The sequence below is a fragment of the Daktulosphaira vitifoliae genome, unplaced genomic scaffold (assembly GCF_025091365.1).
Source record: "Daktulosphaira vitifoliae isolate Bord-2020 unplaced genomic scaffold, ASM2509136v1 Scaffold_3, whole genome shotgun sequence".
Lineage (NCBI taxonomy): Eukaryota > Metazoa > Arthropoda > Insecta > Hemiptera > Phylloxeridae > Daktulosphaira > Daktulosphaira vitifoliae.
Window position 1 is genome coordinate 13979991 of NW_026099574.1, and position 16391 is coordinate 13996381.

At 34.3% G+C, this 16391-nt stretch overlaps 2 non-coding genes across 2 annotated transcripts; one reads left to right on the top strand and one right to left on the bottom strand.

Annotated features, from left to right (window-relative positions):
• Positions 1-6306: 6306 nt before the first annotated feature.
• On the bottom strand, positions 6307-6425 carry LOC126903379 (5S ribosomal RNA). Its single transcript, XR_007703477.1, has one exon. It is a non-coding gene; the product is annotated as a 5S ribosomal RNA (ribosomal RNA).
• A 722-nt stretch (positions 6426-7147) lies between these two features.
• On the top strand, positions 7148-7266 carry LOC126903380 (5S ribosomal RNA). The gene has a single exon (XR_007703478.1). It is a non-coding gene; the product is annotated as a 5S ribosomal RNA (ribosomal RNA).
• The last annotated feature ends 9125 nt before the right edge of the window (positions 7267-16391 follow it).

Below are 16391 nucleotides of genomic sequence, written 5' to 3' on the forward strand. Positions count from 1 at the left end.
CGCAATGTATTTCTTATTTCTAACGACCATGTTTAACTTCTGAAAAAAAAAAAACATTTTGATGATATCCAATAATAAAAGTGTGTAACGGGCAACGCGACTTGGTGTCCCGAAAAGTTTTTTAAATTACAATTGAGACGAGTAAGTTGCTCGCCGTAAAGGAACGGTTCTCTGAGCTACGAGGTGTTACTATCATGTCGTTATTATTACTGTATATTAAAAATTATTATTACTACTATAAAAACATTGAAGTGTTGTACACACGACGTTATTCTTGGCCGTTGGTGGCGACTTGTTCGAGGCACATAGAACGTCGTCGTCGCCGCCGCAGATAAAAAACAACTGCGTCTCGTGATGCGAAATGAGTTGCGCCAGTAAAGCGTCGGCTACCGTTTCAAAAGTCGTTATAGCGATTTCGGACGACTAGGTGTTTTTTTTTTTTTAATAACGTAGAAATAATTACTCGAAAAATAGCAATCGCCTAGTACGGTTATTATTATTTTTATTCGTGTTCCGTGACGTTATCTAACGGATTGTGATCGTCCGGCGAAAAAAAAAATAAAACAGGGCTCGCCTAATAGCGGTAATGATAAAAAAATACCCAATTGAATCGGTGTCAGGCCGGTTCGCTTACGACACATAATAGTGCACGTGCAACGTACAGCGGAAGCACCGCGGGCTCACATACATTGGGACCGTCGCAATTATCTCTCGGCAGTGTTTATCATCGCGCGACGGTTGGGAATATTTTTAACTTGCCGTCGCCGGCCGAGGCTTTTCAAACGCCGCAATCCGATTAGCAAATGTCAAAAGGAGGTTCTATTAATATTTACAATTGTTATGATGTCGTGTGTGCTTTTTTACACCGGCGGTGTAAAACATCACCGAGTTGGACGACTGACAGAGATTTGAGTTGCACGAGACTTTCGATGATTAGTTTAATTGCATATTTTTACAACACACGCAACGGGTTCATTGTAGTTCTGACTATGGCGTATAATTATTTTGATGATGTGTTTCTGTGGGTTATTACGTTTGCGATTGCCTTGTAGGAAATCCACGGCAGTGTACCGACACCGAAAATAACACGGCAATTATGCAATGCCTTTAAATGATTATCGACTAAGGTCGTTATTTAAAAATTTCAAGGCGGCCGTCTACCATTAAGGTGTACTACAATAACATAACAACAATATACAGTGTTTGTTATTGGGAGGCCGTGTGTTGGGCTACATGTTCCAATATATGTTTTAGGTTGCAACATCAACGCGGAACCGACATTAATTCATCGATAATTGTTTTTTAATAAATCCAATTGTTTTTTCTACGAAATTTCCCGTTATATTAGAATAATACAAGAAAAACGTACGATAACAAGTCGATTTTTATTGTTGGACAGATAAATACAACAATAATAAATCACTGCGGGCAATTCAATTTTTAAAAACTACTAGCATTGTCCGGAATTGTAGTCGATAATTTGTAGACATCGTTTGTAATCATTTATAACAGTTATAATTCGCACAAAAAAAATAACGCAGTTATTGTGTTAAAGCGTCAACAAAAAAACAGCTAACAATTGATTAGATTTGTACGTATCGTGGTGTGATAAAACTGTTCAGCACTATTACAATACCGAGTTACAGAAATCCTTTAAAAATAAAGATTCCAAAAAATAAAATTATTATTTTCCATATAAATAGGCGAAGAAAAATATCATCGTGAATTTTCCGTTGTATCGTTTTAAATGGATTCGAAAAATAAAACTATAAAAATTATCAATTACATAACAAAAAATTTAATTCAAAAGATTTGTCAATTTCATAAGCTCGTGTTTTCAATTCATTTACATATGTTGGCAATTAAATAGTCGAACGCACGTGTATTTAACGTACCCAAACGCCGTATTTTATTTTCAATAAAATCTCATTTAATAACAGTAATTAATAATCTATTTCGAGTAAATCCAATCGAATTGAACGTATGTGCAAGCAGTACGTCTTGTCGTTAATTTCTTTTACTGTTATTACTATTATTATTGTTCATCATGAAAACTGTAAATTACACACTATTGGCGTTACCTTTAACGCCTAAATGGAATTTAAGTATTTAAAGCCAACGAACAGGTAAGGTCTTTTCTCGGACCGACGAATTTCAGGTGGTCCGTCCGCCGCACTTAACTACAGGTCGGTGACTTCAAAACGGCACTGTGTTCTTTTGATGTGATAAGGCGGAGAGCACGTGTGTCGGTAATAATATATGTGATCCATGTCGTCAAGCGGCTAATTTTAAAACGGTCCTTACTATCTGGCCGAGGTGTCACGTTCTATATATACATGAACGAGTGTTCTTAGACTTTTTAAAACATTGCTCTCGTCCGTAAAGTTCAACGTGTGTGGACAGTGGTTATAGTGAGAAAAACAACGAGGGGGCACTCTAGTTGCTAAAAAATGAGGAGCGTTACCGAACAACAACACCGAATTGTCTCCCCCTCAAAAGCTAAAAATTCATATTTATATAATATTCATTTTTAAATATTTGTTCTATAAGAGAAACAAGTCGAAAAAAATATATTTACCTCGGAAAACCTGCAAAATGAATCACTCGAACAGACAAACAATCGACTAAGATTCACAATGCGCTTCTGCAACCGAAAGTTTGAATCGCTTAACAACACGAATTATATCGGTTTTAGATTTCAATGAATCCAACTTAAAAAAGTGTTGTTCGATTGCATAACACAATTATAGAAGATTTATGTGTACCGGCTAAGCGTTCAAAGGGGTCAATCGATTTCAGCCGTTTCTCGGACAAACGACGCCGTCGATCGATTGTTTTCTTAGCTGTAAGACACACGTGTTGTTTTCGGTTGTTTTGAAAATTAGACATCAAAGAATAGAGGAGACAAAATATTACATCGTCACTGTTTTATGCACACGACTTGTCTCGCGTGGTCGTATTTCATGTCCTTTCTCGCAGTGTGTTGTGCGTTCGCATGTGTCGATTGTTGTGTTCACACAAGCCTTTCACGACGCACATAATAATTACTGGTTCGCTTTTGGTCAAACGTATTGAATTTCTCGAGGAGACATAAATACCTAATAGAAAAAAAAAACCAAAATACAACTAATAATAATAACGCGATTTCCAATGGAACTCCCGAAACACCTGTACGGGTGCAATGCTGTTTTATGACTCGACACCACAATAGTAAAAGAAGGTTTATTTTTTTTTTTTTTTTTGGCCTCCATACCCAACCGTTTCGCCCTGACTCCATACGGTATTCATAGTTTACAAGACTCCTTATATTGTCATCGCGTTTTTTTTAATTTCCAATTGGGTATACAATATTTTTACTGTTGTTTCATACGGTCCCAACCCAAACACACATAAATAAATAAATTGTAGGCCCCTCGTCGCCATGTCTGTTTAATATTGTGTTTGTTGTGTTTAAACGGGGCTTATCCCGGGAAGGTCGAAACGAAGGGCCGCTAATAGATCCGTCCGCGGCGTTGGACATCATTCTAAAGGGACTTGTCGCGTTGTTGAAATTTAATATCAACAATAAAAATTACTGTATTTTTTTTCGACGGGATTTTACACCGCGCGAGTCACATGCGTTATACGCAAACAGATCTCGATGTTCTTACATAAATCAAACCCACGTGTCCAAAACTAGATCGACTGAAAACACGCGGAAAATTCGTCATGTCTCGTACCAACGTCGTGTGCGTTAATGAATTGTGCGGTTTTCGCGTATCTTTAAAAATAATTTTTTGCAAACCCTAGTGTGACCTCGTGCGTGTTTTGCATGGTTATTATAAATTTAGAGATCGTTAACTTGTAGGAGTGAATTCAACGACAATAACATCCACGCGAATGTCCATAGTGATATTTTATTCTAACACGTTGTAAGACTAGCCGAACTCGCAACGAAAATAAATAATATTAAACAACAACCTTCTCGACTTGGTATGAAATACAAGTCCGTGTGTTATTCGGGCGGCTGTTTAAGATTGTGACAATAACAATAAATATTTTACGTTATCGATCACGAAACCGTTTGGATCATTGAGACATGTTTTGTGTAGTGATCCAAGTTGCCAGTAAAAAATCCTTAACCTATCTCAAGTGGAGATTGCAGTGCGCGTCAAAGCACACGAGCTATGGCACTGCTCTGGCGGCTGGGCATTTTGAAACGTGCACCACTTTTGGCGCCAATATTTTTTTAGGCAATCTATCGTTTTCACACTTGTAACCGTTCCAAACGGTACCGGCCATTCCGGCGGTACTCCGCGCTGCCAGATGTCTCGGCGGTCGTCGAGCGCATAAAACCGTTTTATATTGTGTTTTGGACGTCGTATGACAATACAATAAATAATAACACATTGACGGTGCTCGCGCGTACACGGAGAAATTCTAGTGTATCTATTTACGCCACGCGAGTGTGGAGCAATCGCCTCGGATTATGTTCTGTGTGTTTCACTCGGGACGGCTAAGTCAGCTGGCCAAGTCGAGTGAAAATGAAAATAGCTGCGACGTTCTCATAAGTGGAGTCTTGGCGACACATGTTTCGAAGCCTCACCAATTATAGTATAGCGTTCACGTGGTGCCACACTGTAGCAGCCGGATGAAAGTATGCCAAAACCACACACCTGGACCGGGACGCGCCACGGAGCTTGCGGCGTATTCTAGACCACGTGCTCCTCCGTATTATTATTAAATTGTATGTGTACGCATTCCCGAAATAAAAAAATAAGAAAACCGTCTTGTAGGGCCGCGAATAGTGTGTACGACATATGTCCTGTACAGGACATGTTATTTTACAGAACTCTTTCTAATTATCTATATATATACATTTTAAACACACATGCGAGTACAGCGCGCGTGGGACTTTCGGTGCTGAAGAACCGGATGAACTTTGAAAGTGTTCCCATCAAACGATTATTGTTAAAAACACAAAGATATGCTCGTATAAAAAATTATAATTGTTATTTTCAATTTAGTTACTTTGGAGACGATACGAATTTCTTAAAAAATATCGAAATTATTTTTATGGATTTCGCCCGAAGAAATTAAGTGTAATTAAATTAATTAACCGATATGTATTATAAATAACTCTTATTTATGAGGTTTAAACGGGACAATTAGACATTTACTTACATAATCGTCATAGAAATGGCCATTTACAACTCGAAAAAAAATGCATCGCTGAACAAGTGCATTAAGATGTTACTACATACGATTGAACTGTCGCCGTGTGTCACATTATGCACATACCCACGGAGTGATAATATACATCTATCGTGTGATTGACAACAGCAGTGGGTCCGCTTTAGTTTCTAATGAATTTACATGTGCACTTTATGGGAAAATGTATTATCCGTTACAAATTATTCGAGGGCTATTTAGTGCATCGCTGAGATTACACATTTGGCGTCTGCGGGAAGATTTAAATGTTTAGCACAAACCCTCTGACGCGATGAAAAGATCCATTCTCGATAAATAATGGACCTTCCGCTGCATTGTAATCGAGCACCATAACTTACCATAACCGCTACCACCCTCAATAATATAGCGCTCATAATCGTCACACTAAGTACTGTGTAACATGCTCTAGTTGTAGGGGATACGAAATTGACTTTTTCATTTGAAAATAAAAACTTTTGTACAATATTCGGACGACACGTCTGACATCGAAACATAGTTCAACAGTGGACATTTTTTAAGCAAAAAAAAGTACCGACTAATAACAGGATTTATGGTTGTAGTTCAAAAAGAATTTACCTATATGAATACTGCAGTCAAGAGGCAATACTCAGAAGGCCTTAAATTAAGAAAAACGAAAATGTGGATTTGAATTTTTTACAAAAAGTTAACACGTGCACACGTTGCATTATTAATGTTTATTAACCACATAAGACTTTGTTAAAACAGCAATCTGGATAGCATTTACTTAACGGGCAAACAAACAGTGTCTGGTTCTACTTGAAGGCATTTTGCCAAAACTAAAAAATAATTCATCATTACATTTAATGAATGAAAAATTGTTGGTAGACTTTGTACTATTATGTTACTAAATTAGTATTAGTGTAATGTTAAGGAAATAAACATTCCACTCTGAGAAAAGCCTGCAGTGATAAATCCGAAAACTAAAAACAATTACTAATAAACGAATAAAATTTTCGGATTAAAAAAAATTATTTTCAATCGTTTCTTTTTCAAATTGTGTTTTGATAGTAAAAATTAATAATCTATGTAAATGTGTGGGATAATTAAGGCGGGAGTGAAAATAAATAAAAAAAATGCCAACGGCACGTAGTGTTCCCAAGCGGTCACCCATCCAAGTACTAACTACGCCCGACGTTGCTTAACTTCAGTGATCGGACGAGAACTGGTGTATTCAACGTGGTATGGTCGTTGGCGATGGAGAGACTGTTTATTTCTTTATTTAAACGGCACATTAAAATTTAATAACTTTATTATTGTTAAAATTTATATACATTATTATTTTAAATCTATTACAATTTATGTTAAATAATAAAGTAATTACATTTCTAATAAAAAATGTAAATTTTTCTAATAGTAATGTTATATATACCTATGTGCATAAGTTTTCTCTGTGTTTTGAAATTTGATTAAATTAGGTGGTAATGAAATTGATTTTAGCTTCTAGATTTTTACAATTTAATATAAAACGCAATAACAAATCGTTAGATTAATTTTTTAATAATAATATCAATGAATTATTTACGTGTACCCTTCAAATATTAGTAAAACATTATTATCATCAATTAAAATTAATATCTATTTTATAAATAATTTATAATTATTGATGTTTTAAAATTTAAATCTCATATCGAAACATTACTTGTACTGAAATTACATTTCGCTTTAGGAATAGAAAAACTGGAGTTATTACCCTTTTTTCTTCGACTTAAGCCATTACATAATACAAGCCATTGCAATTTTTTATAGAAAGTATTAGAATTTTTGGTTTTAAATGTAATTACGTTATTATTTAACATAAATTTATTTAATATAGATTGTAATAGATTTAAAATAATAATGTATATAAATTTAACAATAATAAAATTATTAAATTTTAATGTGCCGTTTAAATAAAGAAATAGACAGTCTCTCCATCGCCAACGACCATACCACGTTGAATACACCAGTTCTCGTCCGATCACTGAAGTTAAGCAACGTCGGGCGTAGTTAGTACTTGGATGGGTGACCGCTTGGGAACACTACGTGCCGTTGGCATTTTTTTTATTTATTTTCATTCCCGCCTTAATTATCCCACACATTTACATAGATTATTAATTTTTACTATCAAAACACAATTTGAAAAAGAAACGATTGAAAATAATTTTTTTTAATCCGAAAGTTTTATTCGTTTATTAGTAATTGTTTTTAGTTTTCGGATTTATCACTGCAGGCTTTTCTCAGAGTGGAATGTTTATTTTAGATAATTTAAAATTGAAAAATTCATAAATTTTTTTAGTTATTGATGGTGGTCTCCTAGAAACTTGCACTTCTTAACATTATTTCAAATAAGTTTTTCTTTTAATCGACCTGCAATAACGTTTTTACAAACACGATTTCGAATAATTAAAACACATATGAGACGAAATTACTTTCTATATAGTTGAATATTGTTGGATTTCTTGAAATCAAATTAATGGTTTGTTTTATTCTCGATACTCGTCACGTTTCAATGTTGTCTTGTTATATTTAAACACACCTGCAAATTTTCCTTCGTCTGCGCCGCCTTCTAAAAGAAATGGAAATAATCCACTAAGTCGTCACCCGAATGCCGACGCCGGCGTGTCGCACCCACACACGTATTACCTGGAAACGAAGAAGAAGTGACGCAGGTTTATGTGACACATACTAATACCAAGACGCGTAAATGGAGCTTCGTTGAAATATTGGCTGATTGTCACAATTCAGGGCGACACATTGTTCGCATTTGGCCGGCACAATAGACTTTTTGGTCGTTTAAAGGTGTGTAGTCGTGTGTGTTTTGGACGCGTTTGTAAGATACACGATTTCCGAAATTCCATTTTGTCGTCCAGGACATTATATTGTACACACAGGTACATGCCCTAGCAGCACAATAATGCACCAGTCGATGCTCACGGTGTGTGTTGTTGATATTGAGATGTCTCTTTTATTGTCGCTCTCGGTTTTCGGGTACACGGAAATATTTAGAGAGGCCTTAATTTGAACTGTATTTATACGGCACCTATAGCTGGTGTGCATCTCTTCTTCAGAGGTGACCGTCTAAATGTAATCCGATCGACTGGTGGCATAGACCGCCATAACAAACATTTTTCGCCTTCGCCGCCTCCGTTATTGGCGTGTCAATAACCACTTCTGCCCCAGGGAACAATAACGACAATCATAATAATGCTTCGATCTTCGGTATTACTTTATATTTCATACGCACCGAATTTCATTAGTTATTATTCATTTTATTGTCATACTCTTGCCACTATTTTTGTATTTTGTTCATTGATCCGCCGCTACCGTTTTGATGGTACTTAGTTCGATCTTTGTCGAACAACGCGGCCGTCTATCTTTGACAACAAGTTCATTCAACATGTTTGATGATAATGTATGGGGTTGTTTTGCAGAGACAAAACGAGGTGCTTGTCAAACACGATGACGCGTTGGTCAGAGGTATACGTGGCAAATTTCTTATTCTCAAGCTCAAACCATATGGTCTACTCGTCAGAAGAATTTCTAGAAAAACACACGTTCAAAAACAGCATGCTTTTGTAATGAGGTGTCCAATAGTATGGAAAATTGTGGTTATCTACCTATTGGAATTCGGAAACAGCTGTAGGTACAATAACGCATTCCATAAGCGTTTTGTGTAACAGAATAGATATCTCACATTATAAAGTCCGGTTACAAATTGAATATTGTTTTTTTTGTAAATAATTGGCTAAGCCTGTAAATTATTTGAAATGTTTGATTGCTCATATCAATTCCTCTGCAATTATTAACGGTAAATATTAAGTAAAATAAGAAGTACTTAATCATTAACAATAACATGCTCTTAATAATTTATGATACAACATAATCGATTATTAATATTGATCGTTTAAAATTCTTTAGTGAATTTATGGAGAACGTAACTAGTTTTGTGAGACTTATTTGTTATAGTTTATTGAAAGAGAATTCACGTTTTCGGAAATGATGCAACTAATTGATATAATCGTCATATATATTAACATCTGTTTTTTATTGAGATTAAATCATATATTTTTATTAATAAAAATGAGATTATAAAATTTCATGTTTATAGTAACTATTATAATTATAATATAATATCGTATTATTAAATATTTTAACAAGCGCTATAAAATTCTTATGTTGTAGCAGAACATGTGTTTTTTAGATAACAATTATAGTTTATTCAGAGTTCTTGATAATTACACAGAATGAATCAGATTTCGTACTGATAACTAAATAAAAATGATGACATAGAGATAATCGTTTAAGATCTAGTAAAATTAATATTAACAACATACATGGGTGTTAATAGTTATCAATACATTTAGACATCGCAAACGATGTAACTGTAAAACATATGAATAGAATTAACACCGTTTTTCGGGTCTTGGGAGCAGTCGTAAAAATCTGGTTGGATAAATTTATATTATGTGGCGGACCTAAAGTCGGATGAATTCCGGTTCCTTCTACAAAAGGACACCTATACAAGATTACCCATGTCACATTTTTAAATGTCGTTTTTTATGGCTAAAAATATGGTCTACACATTTACATTATACCCTAGTTTGTGGTTGCAACATGTCGCCGATGTATTTTGGGTTGTTTGTGTGAGCAAACTTGATAGAATATATTTTTTTTGAGAAAACTACAAAATAATGATTTTATAATTATCAAAAAAATTGAAAAATGTACACAACGTTTTTATAATTATTACAAGTAAAATTTGGTTGTATATTAATTAAAACTGATAGTGCAAATTATAAAGATAAAAGCAATACGATTACAAAAAAAATTACTTATCACATAACTAATGAAATAAAATTAATTTTGGGTAAAATTTACTCGCCTTATTTATTTACATGATTCTTTTTATAAAAATTGGATAATACAAATAAGCTTAATAAACATAAAAAACTTCATGAAGCCAGAATTTAAAATTATATTTTATAGTCTTTCCTCACCAAAAATTCTTTTTTTATAAAAAAAAAATTATCTTAATCTACCTGTTGTATTTTTTACTGAAAAAAACATTAAAAATGGTGAGAGAGTCTATGAATTTAAATGGAGCTAACTCTGACATTAACTTAATTACATAATATAATGTCTAGCTCCAATTTTTTTGTCGTAAAAGATTTTTTTAAACTAAAAAAAAAAAACAATAAAGGAATTTTTTGTTTAAAATAATATATATATTTTTTTGAAAACAATATATAAAGATTTAGAAAAATTATTATTCTAAAACTCAATGTTAATTATCACACTAACCGTTTGAAAATAATTATAAAAACGCAAAAAAAATGTCCAATATTTATCTTGAAAGTTGTACGTGTGGACAATAATATGTTCTACGATCATTCGCGGTAAAAACGTTTGGTAGAATAATGAGGAAGAATGAATAAGAATAAGGTCCCTACGCTATTTTTTAGTTCAGCTGTCCCGCAGCTGTAACTGTGTTGCAAAAACAGAGCTTTGTTCAAAGTCTTGCAAGACATTTGCCGCCGCACACTGTTTGCAGATGTTTTCGTTGTGCCAAGAAGGAGAGAAACGTTTTTTGACAAAGGGTCTCTTGGTCCAGGTGCCTTCACCGTACCCGCGGTGACCATCTTTACCTTCCTTTTTTTTGTAACATGAGGGCACCACACAGCTGCCATTTTTTTCTCAATCCCTTTTTGGACGATATTAAGGAACTGCTGCGTATTAGCATTCCTCGGTATTATGATTACACAACGAGTGAATTCCTAACCCTTTAAAAAAAGTGACTGGTTCCTCTTACTACTTTGCAGACACATGTCGAATTCACCGGGCGTGTTTCAAAACCCATTCAGGGTTTACAGGGTGCGGTATTTTGAAACTTCTTCCGCGTATTTATTTTTTATGTATACATATTGTTATCAATTATTTCTACTAACCCACAGACCTAAGAAGTCGCGATCTCTTGGCAATAGCCTTGCTGTGTCTTGCATTATATTCACGTATGCGAGGGAAAGTAGGCGGATGCGATAAGTAAAAAAAAAATTAATATTTACGGTTTTACAGTTTTTATATGATAAGGGGCAGGTCAGGAATAGCGTATTTTGTCCTGCACGTTTTTTCGAATACATCAGCAGGTGTTTAGACAAAGGTTATTATGGCCAACGAAAGGTTCTCGTTAGATTAGGTTAGGTTCAGGTCTTCCGGGAAGATACGCACGGATCTTCCAAAAAGGTCAAAACAACCACACAACAAATACTGTCTGAAACTTGTTGCAGTTTTATAGTTTTTATGAATCATAATAAGTATTGTCGTTATGCATTAACTTTCTTTTTTTTCCGGTGGTGGTTGGACCCAATGGAACCTTGAGTATACCACGAAAAAAGGTATTTTGGCACTGACAATTGAAATATATCAGGAAAGATCTACTTGTAAGTCTGTGAAAATGTCGCCAGGATATGTTGATACATATGAAGTAGTCTGTAGTATTTGAAAGGAGAAAGTCTATGATTATGTTGTATTTTCAATTATAGTGAAAGAGTAATGCTGAAACGAGATAGGTTTTCCACTGTTATACTTAATATAAGAGGTTGTCGCGGAAGCGTTGAGAGCAGGTGGATATTTTTATTCGTATAGCTCATTATTGTTGTGATTATGTTATAAACGGGGGGTTGATGATGATGGTGTGCGATATGCGGTGTGTCAACGTTTTAGTGATCTGGACATAGGGGGAGGGTTCATTCATGAGAGTTCGAAGCTCGTCGTTAGCTAGCGTGGGAATTACATATCATTATAATGTACATAGAACGAGATAATGTTTGAATCATTTTGGCTTTGTGGGAGGTTTGGTTGGTCATAGGCGACGGTCCAACGATAACACCTGCGCCTTCGATGCGTATTAAATATGGGCTAAGCTGTTTAGGGAAACAGATAATTTAACATGATTTTGGCTTTCAGGCAAAGTCGAGATCTAATTTTTTTCACAAAGAATAAAGAAGTTTAAAATTAACCAATACTATTTGGCTATGGTTAAAATTAAAGTTAGCGTAGGTATACAAGTAGACGACATTGTCTTATGAAAGTGGTATTGCTTTCCATCGACAAGCTGAGTGTTTGCGTGTGTTCTTTGAGTCTGACAAAATGCAGCTTCTACGGACTCGTTCCATGTTTATTGCAGTAAAATATCGCGATAATAATAATAATAATTGTAACAGTTTCGATAAATTAACGTTGTAATGGCAGTCTGTAAGCGTCTATATACTCGATTGTGATTTAATAAGAGCGTACCGACCACGTCGAGACCTGTACGTATTACAATTTACCGTCGTGACGTGAATTCTGTCAAAGTCTGCTCTGTCCAGCATATATAATCCCAACTTGTTCTGTATCCGCTGTTGCAGTTTTATGCTGTGACGAATGGTGAATAATAATTGCGGATTTACAACCGCATTATCTATATACGGTTGGGTTGCTAATGCACAGAGCAGTCTTTGTCATAGATTCAGGTGCGCGGTCAGTATGATCTGACTTCCGAAATGTGTATAATTTCTCGAGGGTTTTACACGATAAGTTATAAAATTCTATTTAAAGAGCGTCCAAATTACTACAAGTAAAAATTATCGATTTTAATTTTGATAAGGTCCATAAGCATAGACATTCAAATGACGTACAATATACACGCACCACCCACATCGATGGTTCACGTTTACACGTTCCTTTTTTATCATGACTACGCCCGTCAATCTGTTGTGGCCGTACGCACCATTGTTTCAGCGACATCGTCGACAACTACTACCCGTGAACGGCTTATTTCATTCTAAATAAGGTAAAGCGCGTTGGCTGTACCTGTCGACATTGCCGAGTACCTATATCGTTTGAGACCGAAAGGATTGATCGAAACATAATGATCCCAAAAGAGAATAAAAGTATTTCATAAATAAAAAACAATAACGATTTAGGTGATCGACGACGGCAAAGACGTGTGTGGCCTTAAATAACAATAATATTACTTACATACCTAAAGTGCACGTGTACTGAAATGACGACTATATCGAATCTTTTCCTCCCCGTCTCACATTTGGGTCAATTAGTGACTGCACTACATTATAACAGCAGTGTATTGTATATAATGTTCATTGATACGAGCGGCTATGTTATTGCGTTAACGGTATGCCTTACACGATCCGAAAAACAGATAGTAATAGCAAAGTATCTTATAAGGGTACTCCCAATATATAATTGGTAATCACCTTAAACATTTACTCGATAAGTCATTCTCTTTATTTTTAATTTTGTTTTTCCTTAATATATATTTTTTAATTATCCGTTAGCCGCGTACGGGAACAGTAGGAGGCTGGTTGAAAAGACCACCCACGACACTATGCACTGCCTGACGCCCACCAGGTACCACACCCGTTCTTCAAAAACAACCGTTGTGTACCTAACGTAATCGGCGACTATAAGAAGTGAGGTACGCAGAAAAGTACTTGGAGGTACCTGTTGATAGAAGTGTCAAATCACAGGATTGGCTGTAGACACGGGTGCATAATATAATAATAATCTTATAATAAACCAGAAATCGATTGTTAAAAAATTACCCGAGTTAACATACTAACAGTTACAAAATACTATACAAGAGAAAACGAGAAGTATTTTATGCAACTCACTCACTTTTCCTTCTGTAGACGTTTCTTATTGTACGCATATCCTTAGCAGACAAAAGTTATGCAGATTAAACCAGAGACACTTTGACCATTGGTATGAATATCTAATAAATGAGATTAAGAAAAAAACTTGTTTTAATAGTATTAATTTAATACATATTGTAAGCCACCTAATAATTTAAGCTTAGAATATAAACTCCAGGAGCTATAACTAGCTTGATTAATTGTGATTTAAATGTCATTCATTTTAAGGCTAATAAGACCAAATGCAAAAATGTAATATTCATGAGGAAATTTTACTAAAAAAAAAAAAACTATAAAATGGGCAAATAGGCAAAGATACTCGTTCTTTAATCATTTAAATATGTTTTTTCAGATATTTATGATGATTAATTCAAATTTAATGCAAGTTAATGTTTCAATTAAGTTTTATTTCATAAAACATTGAAAATAAAATAACACATTAATATTGTTTATGCGAATGATTTATTGATTAAAAATAAAATCAAAAGCTATTCATTTTTTATTGTATAGAAAAAATCATTTCCCACCTTATTTGCTAGTCTTCCCTACAGTTATCATTCACATATGGCCAGTAGTAATAATAGCATCCGGTGAACCAAAGCATTGAATGAGAATCAAAACACCACATCCAAGTTCAATCCTATCGTTGCGCATTACGATTTACATAAGTACTCACGATATTGTACATTTAAATAATACAATATGACGTCTCTTTTTTTTTTTTTTATAAACGCTGTTTCGTGTGTATCCATGTGCACCTGGTTATTACAATGATGGAGTTCGTATAGGTGGTACTGAAATCAATGAAACCACCGACCATGCGGATAGTTCACACGAGAGGGTGTGTATCCCCTCGCCTGAGAATCAAAACTAGCTGCAACTATTTTTCGCAATACATCCAAATTATTACGTTTTAATTTCAGGGTTAACTTTTTATTTTATTTTATTTTTTTGGTGCAATGTGTTCTTTTTCTTTATTATTATTATTACTATTTTTATTATTAACAAGGGGTCGTTGTATAATACCGGTGGCAATTTCTTCACCGAGCAGCCCTTAAATGATACGGGGCCAGCTGTACATAAGAACACACGTCTCTAGGTGTTTGTGTGTATATTTAAACCGGAACATCTGTTTTTACGTAACTTACCCCTTCGCATCGTCTGCGGAAGAATGGAAAGAAAAAGAAAAGCTGCACCAGAGAAAATATCACATCAGCTGCGTCTTCGACGTATGCGTCTTGCAGCAATGGCTGCCCGGTTGGCCAAGGGGCCTTATGGTGAATAATAATAACACGCGCATACATATATTTTTTGTGCATGTTTAAAAACACCTTGACTTCCTTTTTGTCAAACGTTGACGATTTCCTTTGTTCCGTATTATGTCTGCTTAACTCTAAAATCGTCCTAGTAAAAACATAATTTACTAATTGTCACTTTTGTTAGTAGAGCAAAACTTCCAAATAATCTTTTGAACAGTATCCTCTCTCTTTACATTTAAGATAAAACTCATTGATCGAGTTTACATTGCTACTTTTGAACAAAAATAAATCACATTTTTTATAAGTAGTTAAAATGTAGTGTGATACAAGCTAATGATGTTGTGTGATAAGTACTGTGTACTAAATAATTTGAAAATTTTAAGAGTGGATATACTCGATGTTCTTCCTTATACAGATTTTGTGTCCGTGTCTGTTATTCTGTTGTGGGGTAAATATAGTAATTTGTGTTTTTTGTTATAATGATACGATTGATTTCCATTGTAAATATTAAATATCTCTTGGTACGATAACATACGATCAAAAATGTATTCCCTTAACTATGCGATGCGTGTTCTGTAGAATAATATGACACTATTAACTTAATATAATTAACCTGAACCTATTAGAATTTGTGCTCACTATTTATTGATAGAAATAAGGACTACCAGTAAAATGAAAAAGGGCGTCTCCACTGTTTGTATAGTGTTAGCCACCCTTCTAGTACATCACAAGTATATAATATTGTGATACGATGTAGGCGTTATCTATGTTTGAATATGCTCTAATAAATTAAATTTAATGGTTTTTTTAAATAATTATATACATGTTTCGGTACATTTTGAATATTTGTAATTATTTTTCACATACAAACAATACCCATAGATATAACAATGAGTCATAGCTAACAAAAAATGGTATAAATCCATTAATATTTTTTTATACTTTGATCAATTGACAAATTTCTATCAGTTTTTTTTATATTAAGTCTTATTAAAATTTGTTTAGTGTAAAATTAATAATTGTTTTAAAATATATTTTTTAGCGTATTTTTACTATTAAACGCATCAAGTGTTAAAACGAATATTATTATTATTTTATTGTTTGGAACAAATTACATTTATAAATAAATACACGGACTTGTAGTCATTCATAAATTACTAGCTTTTTAATTAATCGGTTAGACAACCTATCTGCGTTCAGAAGTATATCAATTTCCCACGCACGTGCA